Consider the following 5,909-nt stretch of genomic DNA (forward strand, 5'->3'; position numbering starts at 1 on the left):
AAATCATAAAACAATATTAGATGGCCCAGGATGCATGTCTCCCAATTCGAAATGACAGGCCCAATTCTTATATTCATTGCGTTAACCCAATTCTTATATTGTGCCCTAACTTGAAACTCTGCAGCTTGTATACAATATAACTCTATATATACATACCCATCTATGTTTATAATCTTCCACAGCAGCCCCTCTGTGAATTCTCTTTGCCTTCTCTTCTTGTGAGATATCTTTACAAGTCATGAAATTACATTTGATTATTTTTTTATTCTTTTGTGTTATGTAAATTGTTTCCGCCTGTGATGGCTATAAATATACTTTGAGTTAATTTATTTTACTCTGAAAAGAACCTAGTCTAAGGCATTTTGTCAATTCACCAATCTTTTGAGATTTTGGGTTTCCAAGATTGTATATTTTTGACACTCTTTTTTTAAAAAGATTTCATCTTTTTTGATCTGGGTTGTAAGATTATTATTTATATGTTAGTGGGCTTGTTTAAAGATTTGATGTGTGTTGATTTGATATGTGTTTGCATTTAATTAGATTGCAAACGATGACAAAAAGACAGGGACTCAGAGCTCCATTGCAGTAAAAGATGAGTTAGTCTATGGGAAATTATCTGATGCAATCTGTTTTGTTCTAGATTAAATGTTATTTTGGTTATGTGACTTTTTAGTCTAGTTTGATTTGCTTGTTGAAGTGATACAATGTGTGCCTGTGATGGTTTATAAATATACTTTGAGTATTTCTACCATGAAAACAACTAAATCTGAGGCTCCTTTGTTGATTTTATGTCTACAAGTGAATTTCATATTTCAGTATTGATTGATTTAGCTGTTAAGTTTGTTGCATTGTCGAAGTCTGTATTCTTTATGTAAACAACTGATTTGACTGCAAGGTTTGTGTTTATATTTCCCTATGGTTTTATAATTTTGGTTATGAGTTGTGTATGTTTTCATTTAATTTGTGCAAATGATGATAAACAGACAGGGACATCAGAAAACCTTATGGGTTTTTGTGATGATTTGTCAATGGGAATCTCTTTGATGCACTCCCCTATTTGTTTCTTTTAACATTTGAAAGTGTTTTTAACATAAAATTCCTTCCTTTAGAGCTGATTGACTGTTAATTTTATTGCATTGTAGAAGACTCTAGTGTTCACGGAAACAACTGATTGGCTGTTAATTTTATTGCATTGTAGAAGACTCAAGTTTTTACGAAAACAACTTATGTATTTATGTTTGGTTTTCTTGATCCTGGTATTTGATTTTGTATGTTTTTTGATGTAATCTGTTAATTTGTGCAAATGATGATAAACAGACAGGGACATCAGAAATCCTTTTCGGGTTTGTATGATGATTTGTCGATGGGAATCTCTTTGATGCACACCCTAATTGGGTTTTGAAAACAGTTAATCGTTTAACATAATTTCTTGGTTGACATTAACTATATTAATCTTATGAGCCAGTGATGCAATGCATATAATGAAATTTATAATGATTAATTTTTTTAAGAACATGAATCATCAAAGCTGAGGCTCTGGTTACTTTTGAATGTTGTCGTCAAATTGTTTTGTCATATTTATTTCTTTTTGATTGTGTGTAAATTTGTTGTATGGTTTGCCAATGATGCATTATATGCACGTATTATCAGACACAAAATGATGATGATAAATGCTATATTGTCACTACCTCTGAGGCAAGCTTGAAGTTGATAAATATTTTGTGCTGGATCACCTTAAATATGGTTGATAATGTATTTAAATTGAAATATGCCTTGTTTTTGAATATGCCTGGGCTTTCAGAGCAAGCCTTGTGATTGTTTCTTAAGAACGGAGATTTGAATGGTGCTCTTTGTTGAAGCCTGAGTCGGCCAACTCGGGCTCCAAAGAATGTCAATGTAATTATCATATCTTTATAGAATATGAAGGCTTGTCAAAGAAAGGCCAATTTTTCTCAAGTTAAATTATCTGTATAGTATACTACTGCATAGTTTTAGTTACTGTAGTGTGTTTTCTATTTCGTTGCAATATTATACTTTTTTCATAAACGACTATTGATGTATTAATATGATCGAGAAGTTGGTGGTTGTAAAATGGTGTAAACTGGATGTTCTTATGATCTCTTTAGATGGTCGTTTATGTTTGCCGGTTTGATATTTGGGCCCGCTTATAAAATGATTTGCTTGCTTATATAAGAGCGTCTCAGCATTGACACAGGACTAGTTTAATAATATGAAAGTTGAAAGTAGTCGCAAGTGCATCTCCAACCCATACAAAATTCTTAACAATATCCTAGTGGTGGTATCCCATACAAGAAATTACATAGCGCCATCCAAATGGCTAATGAATTAAAAGCTCCCAACTTAAATTTATCACAGTTGTCACACTGTTAACTAGAATACATACACAGCAACAAAATTAATACATGAAGATAATGCAAGCATTTAGTGTACTCAATTTATACCAGCAAGCATATTTTTGGGTGAACAAAGAGTTGACTAAACTGTTAAATTGACCCAACTCACCTTTTATTTAGACCGAACAAACCAAACAGTTTGAAATCGAATTTTTAATGGATTCACTTTTTATTAACTTTAGGTTGGGTTGGATTGGGTTATGTTTTATTATAAATATTGAAACACGGTCAAACCAACATGTTTACTGCAAGTCCAATAATAATATTACATTGGAGTATTTTATATATATATATATATATATATTGATTATAATTATAAGTTGTTTAGTATTTGCGTTCTTTTAGTATTTTATAGATATGAGATGTTGAGGCCTTTTGCCAGTATTCATGCCTTAGTTTTTACCTCCAACCTTAGATTCTAGATTATATGTAGCACCCCTTTTTATATAATAAAAAGAAGATATTACCTATAAATTATAATTCATAAACTTGCAAAAAAGCAATAATATATTTAAAATAATAATTAAACAGTCTAAAATCTTCAAAATAATATTAAATTTCTAAACTGTCTAAATTGATAATATAAATGCTGAAATCTTTAAATAAATAATTAAGTCTAGATAATGATAAAGTCTGAAATCCTAATTAACGAAATGGGCTAGCTCTCCATTACACAGTCCCCCTAAGCACCTATCATAACTGGTATTTTATTTATCCTTTAATTGATATATATATATATATATATATATTGAGCTACTCTATAAAATTTTTGTGAATATATGTTTGTGATTAGAATTATGCTAAATAATTGTGTGATATTAATTGGAAATTTAGAAAATAAGAAATGCATTATTTGCTATTTATGTAGGTTATAAAATGTATTTTATTATCGAAGAAAAAAATCATTTTTAAAATCATTTTTATTAATAATTTTTGAAATTGATCTTATTAAATTCCTAAAATTCTAAACTATTTTATGATGTCACTCTTGTAATTTATAGATTTATGGTTTTATTTATAAAATGTATTCTTTGTATTTAATTAGATTAATAATTATGTGATTATCAAATTGCCCTTACATGCATCTTTACCTTTAATACAAAGTGAGGACATTCATGTCATTATCCACCCCACTAACTCCTTTCTACCTAACCAAATTACCACTTTAACCTTGTATGCATATTGTGCTATTTTAAGTGAGAAGCACAAAGAAGTAATTACCAACTCCACTACCCATTTTATATCAAATAAAATGATAAAAGGGAGACCATTCTCCACTTGCACGCACCACCCACCACCATCACCTCCTCCCCTCCTTCCTCTCTCTCGGCCGAAGCGCGCACATACACACACACTCTTCTTTTTCATTTCCAAATATCAAGAATTCTAGTGTAATTCCACCTTCTTAATCATGTTAAACCCCTTCCATACATATTTGTGTAGATTTTATATGTTTGTTGAATGGTTTTGTGTTGCATGTAAGAGATAAGTAACTTTCAATTGGAAGACCTTAGTTCTTATGAACTTAAGGTCCAAACTAGGAGTTAAATTAGCAAAAGGGTTGTGAAGGGCAGGACATGGGAGTTTCACTCACATGCAAGTGTCATTCCCTCCCTCTTCCATTTGGCATTGGCTAAAAATGAGTCGAATGGAATAGTTGTTTGTATTGTTGATTGATCTTAGTTATGTGCTTAAATCATGATTTTTGGTGATATTATCTTGGTTTAAACCTTTTCATGTTATAGATTTTTATAAATATGATCATGATAAGGTTGCATGTTAATTTTATGGAATAAAATCTAAGTACTAGTAAGATATCTTTGAGTATAAGTCAAGATCATAGTTGCATGGCATAGTTTGTGAGATTTTGAGCCTTGAATTGATTTGCATGTGATGATAAGTGCTTTATTATGACAATATATAGTATGTAAAGTGGTTTAATGAGTATATTTAGTTGGTATTGCGTTTGCATGTTGTGGTATATATTCGTTTTGTGCATAAGTACTCGAAAATGTGATGTAAGTGTTAGTCTTGTTATTTTATTCATATAATTCGGTCATGGTGCATTAGGGTATGAATGATCTCCACCACTTGTTATTGTGTTAGATGAGAGTATTAGGATAGTAATTATGCTTGGTTGAAGATCGGGTTCATGGTTTATAAGGGAGTTAAGGTGGAAGGAGTTAGAATAAATTTTAGCATTTTCTAGATTTGAGGTTTGACTTGTGAGTGAGAAATGAATTAGCATTTGTTAGGCATTGGAAGGCCCAAGATACCAGGGGTTAGGACTTGACCTATATTCGATCCCAGAAGCTTTAAATGAGAGAAATCAATCCATTTAGTAAGGTGCACAAGTCGAAACATGGATTCTTCCAGAACAAGGACAGTTTGAGTTAGGAGCAAGTTTGAGCTTAGAAAGTGATGTCATGGGTAGGCCCTCATTAGGCCTCGATTAGCACTGATACTAGGGAGTATGTGGGAGGTTTGAAAGCCATAGTTTGGAGGTTTAGAGTTAAAACCAAGGGTATAAAGTGAGAGCAAAACAGGGCAGTTTGAGTGTCGCTGGAACATGGGAGAGTCAACTTTGAGAGAAGGCCCCGGGAGGCCTAGGTTAGACCTCGGTGTCATTCCAAGTGCACAAGTTAGATTTAGGTTCTGAGATTTCAATGTAGTAATTTGAATAGCAAACTTTTAGTGGAAGAGGGTTAATGACACTGGAAACCATTCGATGTCACCTAGGTGTTGCACTTAGGAACACTTTGACTTTGCACTTAGTTTTTGAGTCTTTAAATGTAAGGCCTAAGTTGATCCTTGAGTTCATATGATAGTTAAAAGTCAGTAGGAGGTTAGGCCATGGTTGTAGTCAAGTGAAATGAGGTTGTCTTGTTAGGGCACTTCGAGTTTGGAGAGATAGTTGGGTTGCACTAGGCTAGTTAACCACCTCGAGTCATTTGTGTTGGTAGAGTGAGATCATTCAATACTTAATCGTGCACTATATTTTAAATAATATATTATGTGACTAAATGTGTTATGTGCTCCTAAATGACTACTTGGGACATGATGCTATTATGTGAATATTAAGAGTCGAACGTGTAAATAGGCCTAAGTGCAACTATGATTCGAATTTTCTATAAGTAGGATGGAATTTTGTGAGAATATATCATTATGAGGTTTAATATTATTTTGTAGGCTCAGGAGAAGATAGTAAACTTGTCGTCAAAGTCGAGTAGTGCTCCCGGTTGCTTCCACCATCAAGTCGAGAGTTAGTCAATCCTTCTTAAGGCAAGTGTTTCCCCTTGTCAATTCTACTTTTATGCAAGTGTTTTTGCCCTCACTTATCGTTCTAGTGATGTTTTTCTTAAACTATATATTGCAAGTGTCTTTTAACCCTCTTGAGATATGTTGCAACTAACTCTGCCTTCTCTTATGAGTTGATTATCAAAATATATTGTTCATGCCATGATAAAGTAGTGATTCTTTTTAATACTTGTGATA

The 5,909-nt window shown here is 32.4% G+C and overlaps 5 non-coding genes across 5 annotated transcripts; all 5 read left to right on the forward strand.

Moving 5' to 3' along the window:
- Positions 1-540: 540 nt before the first annotated feature.
- On the forward strand, positions 541-626 carry LOC141688263 (small nucleolar RNA R44/J54/Z268 family). Its single transcript, XR_012561719.1, has one exon. It is a non-coding gene; the product is annotated as a small nucleolar RNA R44/J54/Z268 family (small nucleolar RNA).
- Positions 627-705: 79 nt separating this feature from the next.
- Positions 706-778, forward strand: LOC141688259 (small nucleolar RNA Z267). The gene has a single exon (XR_012561715.1). It is a non-coding gene; the product is annotated as a small nucleolar RNA Z267 (small nucleolar RNA).
- Positions 779-962: 184 nt separating this feature from the next.
- On the forward strand, positions 963-1,050 carry LOC141688262 (small nucleolar RNA R44/J54/Z268 family). The gene has a single exon (XR_012561718.1). It is a non-coding gene; the product is annotated as a small nucleolar RNA R44/J54/Z268 family (small nucleolar RNA).
- Positions 1,051-1,296: 246 nt separating this feature from the next.
- On the forward strand, positions 1,297-1,385 carry LOC141688261 (small nucleolar RNA R44/J54/Z268 family). The gene has a single exon (XR_012561717.1). It is a non-coding gene; the product is annotated as a small nucleolar RNA R44/J54/Z268 family (small nucleolar RNA).
- A 232-nt stretch (positions 1,386-1,617) lies between these two features.
- Positions 1,618-1,698, forward strand: LOC141688273 (small nucleolar RNA snoR122). The gene has a single exon (XR_012561729.1). It is a non-coding gene; the product is annotated as a small nucleolar RNA snoR122 (small nucleolar RNA).
- The last annotated feature ends 4,211 nt before the right edge of the window (positions 1,699-5,909 follow it).

The sequence above is a fragment of the Apium graveolens genome, chromosome 9 (genome assembly GCF_009905375.1).
Source record: "Apium graveolens cultivar Ventura chromosome 9, ASM990537v1, whole genome shotgun sequence".
Taxonomy (NCBI): Eukaryota; Viridiplantae; Streptophyta; class Magnoliopsida; order Apiales; family Apiaceae; genus Apium; species Apium graveolens.